An 8,379-nucleotide genomic window follows, 5' to 3' on the forward strand; every position below is an offset into this window, starting at 1 on the left:
TTGGGTCACAGGGCATCCAAATTCCTGTATTTGAAGTTTGGATTCCTTAATTGGAACATAAAATGTAAATCACCTAAATACAATTATAATATTGCAAATGCTCTCCTTAAGACCTTTGTAAATAAGTCTTTGAAATGACATTGTTTGGATTAACAAGCTCCGATACTAACATTACTACATGGCTTTAGACATTGAACGTTATACCATTGCATACCTTTTGGGTCGCTGATTGGTACCAAAGGTTCATTCAACGAGTTATTTGCAACCATGAAAGCAATGTATTAATATTAAATAAAATATTTCAAATATTTCAGGACCTTAAGTGACTGGGCTTTGGTATGCTGCAGATTGTAAAGCGTATGTGGTCAGTTCACAAGAGACTGCCTTCTTCTTGTCAACAATTGAAGATCTGGATGTCTGACCAGAAGAGTGTCTTAAGATTGGTGAGGTAAGTTGTTGATAGAAGTTCTAAAATAAAGTAATAAAAACAGACAAGCTAAACGGCCTAAAAAGTTCTTTGATTGTTATACAGAGAAGTATAAACTCTAGGAAGATGAATAAACTCTGGGTAGATGTAAACTTCTTACAGTCTTTTAATTTCTATGTTTATCTTGAGAACCAGTTATAGCCCGGCAGATTAAGTCAATATTAAGAAAAATCGTTCAGTTTGTGATACAAGCATCAAAATTTGCATAGGTATTCCTATAAGGTTACTTGTTCGGTAAAACCCGTTAGACATCTTATTTTTCAAAATGGCGGCCATTTTCAAGATGGCCGCCAATTCTGATTGAAAAGATATATTTTTAATACAAAAGTTGACCAAACAGTTCTTTCTTAATGATTTTGGTTTGTGATACAATCATGAAAATAATCATAAGAACTCCTATCAGTTTATTTGTTTGTAAAAACCCATTAGCCATCTTCTTTTTTCAAAATGGCGGTCATTTTCAAGATGGCCGCCAATCCCGATTGAGAGAAATTATTCAAATACAAAAGTTGACCAAACAGTTCAATTGAAATGATTTTGGTTTGTGATACAATCATCAAAATTTGCATAAGTATTCCTATTAGGTTACTTGTTTGGAAAAACCCGTAAGCCATCTCTTTTTTTCAAAATGGCGGCCATTTTCAAGATGTGCGCTAATCCAGACTGAAAGAAATTATTCTTAATAAAAAAATGACTAAATAGTTCTATCATAATGCAATTGGATTGAAACAGTACATTTGCTTTTATAGAGAAACAAAATTATATAAAACTCTTTTGAAGCTCTTACTATTAATTACGACAAAGTACAACAAGGGCACACTGGTAAGACTACTGCCGTAAAACTCAGCATGTGGTTTAATGTGAGCTAAATAATCACTAGTAAAGCTAAGTGTCTCAGATGCTAAATAACAAGCCCCATACCTTTAGTCATGTTAAATAATAATTGATACAATGAAAACTACAGGGACAAGCCCAAACATTCAAAATGAACTCTTTTATAGGGACAGACAAACGCCTAGACGACAATGAACTATAGACACAAACATATAAACATCACATACACAAATACAAATACAAACACCCACACCATATAAACAAATACAAACACCAGAAACAAACAATACTATCATCAACATTGCTTTACTGTCAAATGATGGAATACCTTCCTGGAACGGTCAGTGAAACTAAAGTTCACTGGAACTCGAGTCTAATGTTTAATTTGTTAGTATGGCCGTAACCTCACTGTTGTCCCATCTTCATGTATGAGAAATTACTTAATTAAAATGTATAAGCCACATTTGAGCACGCAACAATATAGAATAATGCAAAATAATAACATATAAACTGATGAATTAACTTCAAGTACTCAGCTACCAGATACCAACATCGTCTTTCAACGAAGCAATCAAGCTGTAATAACAGTGCTTGTTCTTAAGAGATACTATAAAGTCATTCAAAGACAACTATCTGACAAAGCTCGCCTTAACAATGTTTAAAATGTTGTCTTCATTTAGTCATATAATGAAAGTATCATTGTACAAACAAGATGGAAAAAACACAATCTACGCATTAGCAAAACAGTGTCATTGGCCTGAAAAGAAAGCTGAAGACAAGTTTGGCATTATGTCTTGGGCCTGCATATTGAACTGGTGGTATTTCAGTCCACTGGAACCATCAAATTATGAGATGGATAGGAGCTGTTGATGAGGCATTGACTACTTCCTCAGGGACAGCAAAATGCTTTTTTTCTGCCTCAAGTGCCACTAGGACACGGCAAATGCACTAGGTTACAGCTTAGGCACTCTCTTCATGCTACTTAAAGAAGCCTACAGGCTGTACAATGTCAGGGAGTGTTCAGGGGCCAATGAACATATGTATCGTTGACTGCTGTTAAAGGCGCAAAACTGAAAGTCCACTGATTCAATTTAGAAATCTAGTGTTGACAATGGAATTTATAATCTTGTCCCTGGTCTCATCATTCCATGAAGCAGAATTTACTTGACACCATCAATTGTTGTGCGTGCAGATACCACTCTCTTTTGCAAACAACCATGTGAACTATGCGCGATGGCTCCCAATACATCTCAGACACATGATGGTGCTTGAGCATGCACATCCTCAGCTAGCTGCAGAATTCCATAACGGGATATCTGTTGTTCACAAATCTAATCGTAAATTTTCAGCGTAAGCTATTGACCAAGCTTATGAGAAAGCTAGTGCTGTTATCAACGGTGATGGTGGTACCATTGATGTGACTGAAGACCCATCCAATCTATGTCGGTGGATGGTGCCATGGTGCTGGAGCTGAAGTCAGTCACTTGGTTGCTTAGTATGAATTGGCATTTGAAGTCAAGGATGCAAATAAAAATACCAGACATTACGAACGTAATGTAGAATGTATTCAAAGTAAGGACTTGTTCTTAAATAAAAAAGAGAAAAGAACAGAGAAAAAGCTGGAAAAAAAATGAAAAAAGCTTATATTTTTGTAATGAAACACATAAAAACATAAATACAAAAAAATACAAAAATATACATCCCTACCTGGGAAATCAATATTTTTATTTTTGTAAATCATATTTTTTTTTAAATATGCATTAAATAAATAATTTCTGATTAAAACCCGTCAAGTGTGATTATGCATTTCAAGTTAATTAATAACAACAGTAATGATTAACTTGAATGGCGGCCATTTTGAAAAAAAAGCGGCCATTTTGAATTTTTTCGTGGCTAACGGGATTTTCCGATAAGTAGATCCAAAAGAGTCTCCATGTCAATTTTGGTGCTTGTACCACAATGTGAACAATTTTTTCACTAATCTGCCGGGCTATTAAAAAGGTTTTTGAAGAACCATTTGAATTTTAAGAGTTCTTTAAATACTTTATGAAAATTTTTAAACTTTTAAAAAAATCCAACAGGAGGATTAATTTGGCCATGTTTTTAGTTGCTGATGTTTGAGACACCATAAAATAATCTTATCTGTTTTCGAAAAATCATGGCATTGATGTCCTTGTCAAGTCAATGGCCATAACCTTGACTTTAACTCTAAAATCTTTTAAGGTGTTCAAATGAAACTTGTTCACATGTTGCAAGGAACAAACTGCACATGTACACCCAAACTCATAGTTCTGACTCGTTATTGCTGAGTTATGTCCCTTGTTGACTGAAAATCAAGAGAAGACATTGCCATTCTAAATAGGCATTGAAAGAATCATATTAAAATATCAGTACCACTGAATATATCTTCTTGAGTTTGGATATATTTAAGCTTGACTTGGTTTGTATTCATGTTTGCTAATTTTGGAGACCCTATAAAATAATAGATTATCTTGTTTGTTTGTTTTTTTTAAAAGAAGAAAGGGGAGTTTTTGTCACAGCCTTAGTGTTTTATTTGTGTTCTCCATAAGAAAAGATATAATTTAAATACTGTTCAAGATATTCACATTAAACTTGTTAGCTCCACTGGCCGAAGGCCATGGAGCTTATGTCGTCACAGATTGTCCGTCGTGAGTGCGTGCGTGCGTGCGTGCGTGCGTAAACTTTTACTTTAAACGACATCTCCTCTGAAACTGATCAGCGGATTTTGACAAAACTTCACAGGAATGTTCCTTTGGTGGTCCTTTACCAAAATTGCTCAAATGGTTCCGGTCCATTGCACAATATGGCCGCCAGAGCTAAAAATAGCAAAATCTTTAAACGACATCTCCTCTGAAACGGTTCGGCAGATTTTGATGAAACTTGACAGTAATGTTCCTTGGGTGGTCCTTTATTAAAATTGCTCAAATGGTTCTGGTCCATTGCACAATATGGCCGCCACAGCTAAAAATAGCAAAATCTTTAAACGACATCTCCTCTGAAACGAATAGGCAGATTTTGATGAAACTTGACAGAATTGTTCCTTGGGTGGTCCTTAACCAAAATTGCTCAAATGGTTCCGGTCCGCTGCACAACATGGCTGCCAGGGCAAAAAAATAGAAAAACCTTTAAAGAACATCTTCTCAGAAACCGATGATCAGATTTTGATGAAACTTAACAGAAATGTTCCTTGGATGGTCCTTTATCAAATTTGCTTCAATGGTTTCGGTCCACTGCACAAGATGGCCCCCAGAGGTAAATATAGAAAAACCTTTAAACGACTTCTCCTCAGAAACCGATGATCGTATTGCAATGAAACTTGACAGAAATGTTACTTGGGTAGTCCTTAACCAAAATAGCCCAAACAGTTCTGGTCTGCTGCACAACATGGGCACCAGAGCTAAGAATAGAAAAAAACGTTAAACTACATCTTCTCAGAAACCGATTATCAGATTTTGATGAAACTTTACATAAATGTTCATCGGGATGCCCTTTAACCAAAATTGCCCAAATGGTTCCGGTCCGCTGCACAACATGGCTGCGAGAGTTAAAAATAGAAAAACCTTTAAGGACTTCTCGTCCGCAGTCTTCACGAAAAACATTTTAACCTACTAGCCAGTTGGACTAGCATAATGGCATATTTTACTAGTCCGAATGACAATCTAGTAGTCCGACTATTTTGCCACATTATAAAACTGTATGCTTGAGGTAAATACCTATTTCAATTGAGCAGCTTGCAGTTTGAGTAAACATTTCTTTATTATGATGCTCATGCAGTGATAGGGAGTGACATCCTTCTGTTGGGAATAGTGCTCCTTGTTTTTCAGAACCTATGGGTACTATGTAAAAACAAAAGGTATCTTGCTTGAATAGACTGTAATAATATCAACATGGTTAGAAAAGAAATGCCATGCTTTAATAGCTTTGATTACATTTTACTACTGAATTACCTCCCTTTAATAGAAAAAAAATAATGTCTTAATTTTTCACGTATAGCATCTTTAAATAATTTTTAAACAATAATAATTTATGAGTAAACATATAAGCACAAAGTTCTCACAAAAAGATCAATTTAAAAACCTTACATTTATACATAGGAAAGTATATATAGACTGAACATTAATTTTCGTTTAAGTGACATTCTGAAAGTTTATGAAACAGCTATTTTTAGTAACTTAAATGGCCGAAAAGTGTAAGTGAAACACCAAGTTGATTCTATCTCGTCAGTTCTTGTTCAGGTTAGATATTTGCTTCATAATCTATTCAGATTAAATGTTAACCGATATCAGATTTTGATGAAACTTGACAGAAATGTTCCTTGGGTGGTCATTAACCAAAATTTGTTAAATGGTTCCAGTCCACTGCACACCATGGCTGCCAGAGCTAAAAAATAAAAAAAACTTTATACGACTTGTCGTCGAAACCGATGACCTTTTTTCGATAAAACTTGACAGAAATGTTTGTTTGGTGCTCCTTTACTCAAATTGCCCAAATCATTTCGGTCCACTGCACAACATGGCAGCCAGAGCTATTAAAGTAAAAAAAATAATTAAATAACTTCTCCTCAAAAATTGATGATTGTATTTCTATGAAACTTGACGACTTGACGAAAATGTTCGTTAGGTGGTCTTTGCTTGAACCTTTTGGCCAGTGGAGCACAGGCACTGGTGTGCCTCTTGTTTTTATGTTGCAAAGGCAATGCCTCCATGGGTAGCACGCCCAAAACTTTAATTATTGTCGAGTGATTCTCCTTTTTGACTGAAAAAATCCTCAACAAATAAACATTTGCATTTTCTCGGTGATGCTCTTTTTGTGTCGCCTGAAAAGACGACATATAGGGGTTACTTTTGTCGGCGGCGGCGGCGGCGGCGTCCCCGTCCCATTTTCGCTTGTCCGGAGTATATCTCCTAAACTATTAGTGGTATCAACTTGAAATTTCATATGTAGATAGATCTAATTGAGGGCAAGTGCAGTGCACAAGAACTGTTGCTCTTGCTTCCATATTTTTAGAGTTATTGTCCTTTGTTATTTTTCATGCTTAAAGTTTTGTCCGGGGCATATCTTGTAGAAAATAAGAGTTATCAACTTGAAACTTCATATGTAGATAGATCTCATGAAGGGCAAGTGCAGTGCACAATAACAGTAACTCTTGCTTTCTTAGTTTTAAAGTTATTGCCCTTTGTTAATTTTCATGCTTAAAGTTTTGTCCGGGGCATATCTTGAAGAATATAAGAGGTATCAACTTGAAACTTCATAGCTAGATAGATCTCATTGAGGGCAAGTGCAGTGCACAAGAACCGTTACTCTTGCTGCCATATTCTTAGAGTTATTGCCCTTTGATTATTTTCTTGCTTAGGTTTTGTCCATGGCATATCTCGTAAACTATAGGAGGTATCAACCTGAAACTTATTCCGTATGTATATCTGATTGAGGGAAAGTGCAGTCTATCTGATTGAGGGAAAATGCAGTGCACAAAAACCGTAACTCTTGCATCTATATGTTTAGAGTTATTGCCCTTTGTTAATTTTCATGCTTAAAGTTTTGTCCGGGGCATATCTTGAAGAATATAAGAGGTATCAACTTGAAACTTCATAGCTAGATAGATCTCATTAAGGGCAAGTGCAGTGCACAAGAACCGTAACTCTTGCTGCCATATTTTTAGAGTTATTGCCCTTTGTTAATTTTCATGCTTAGGTTTTGTCCGTGGCATATCTCATAAACTATAGGAGGTATCAACCTGAAACTTATTCCGTAGGTATATCTGATTGAGGGAAAGTGCAGTGCACAAAAACCGTAACTCTTGCATCTATATGTTTAGAGTTATTGCCCTTTGTTAATTTTCAAGCTTAAATTTTGTCCGGGGCATTTCTCGAAAACTAAAAGAGTTATCAACTTAAAACTTTATAGATAGATAGATCTTATTGAAGGGGATCGCAGTGCACAAAAACTGTATCTCTTGCTTCCATATTAGAGTTATTGCCCTTTGTTAATTTTCATGTTTAACTTTACCTTGCACACTTTTTTAGCTCACCAGAGCACGAAGTGCTCAAGGTGAGCTATTGTGATCGGTCTTTGTCCGTCATCCGTCCGTCAACAATTGCTTAAAGAACATCTCCTCTGAAACTACCTGGCCAAATTCAATGAAGTAAATAATTTGTCAGGCGACACATCAGACTCGCGGAGTTCTAGTTTAATGTATAAATATAGAATGTTTTAGATGGCTTATATGCTCATATGTGGCTATACCTACAGGATCATGCAGGTCGTGTAGATGTAGTTGAAGTAACCAACTCAGGAATGCACCCTGTCCTGATCAGAGCAGGTAAGTTGTCTGGCTGTAATAAAGTTTCTGATTCCAACTCTGCAATTACTAAATATTACAGTCCTGTTTGAAATATTTTTATGAAATATCATGTTATTTTGGCCAATGGAATGATAAAATCTTTTACATCTTTCTGTAGCATATAATAGCCCATATTGCCAATAGCACTTCTATTTTTAAGGCCAAATTTGTGTTTATCTTCTCAGAGCCTTTTGGAAAGTGAATGTTGTGATGTAAGAGTGATGGCCCTACATTTAGTCAGAAAACATAATCAATTTTGTTTCAAGCTTGTAAGTTGCTTATTACATGAAAGTTTAATGATTATTTTAGGCAAATTATAAATATTGATTTCCTCCAAGTAATTTGTTAATTTCAGACAATAGAATGTTTATTTTAAGCAAGTATTTTTATTTTGGGGATATGAATTAGGCAATTTTAGGCAAGTGGACTGTTTGTTTCAGGCAAGTACCACCCAGGAGAGGGAAACAAGTGACACTTAGGTACACTGACAGTGGAAGCTATTCCCATGCAATTGACATCTTGTTTGACCGTGACGCCTGTGACATCATAGCAGATGGAGGTCAAAGTTCATGGACGATTCTAGTGCCAAATGTAGCAGTTGTGTGTGTGTGACCAGTAAGATTTTGTTTGTTAAGGCAATGGACAGTTCCCTTGTTAGTTAAGTTTTACAGCCAACATGATTATTATTATGAAAAAA

General features: G+C 35.6%; 1 long non-coding RNA gene across 1 annotated transcript; it reads left to right on the plus strand.

Moving 5' to 3' along the window:
- The first annotated feature begins 366 nt into the window (after positions 1 to 366).
- On the plus strand, positions 367 to 8,379 carry LOC128226473 (uncharacterized). The gene is made up of 3 exons (XR_008259685.1): positions 367 to 448; positions 7,592 to 7,661; positions 8,123 to 8,379. It is a non-coding gene; the product is annotated as an uncharacterized LOC128226473 (long non-coding RNA).

This window comes from Mya arenaria, chromosome 3 (assembly GCF_026914265.1).
Source record: "Mya arenaria isolate MELC-2E11 chromosome 3, ASM2691426v1".
Classification (NCBI taxonomy): Eukaryota; Metazoa; Mollusca; class Bivalvia; order Myida; family Myidae; genus Mya; species Mya arenaria.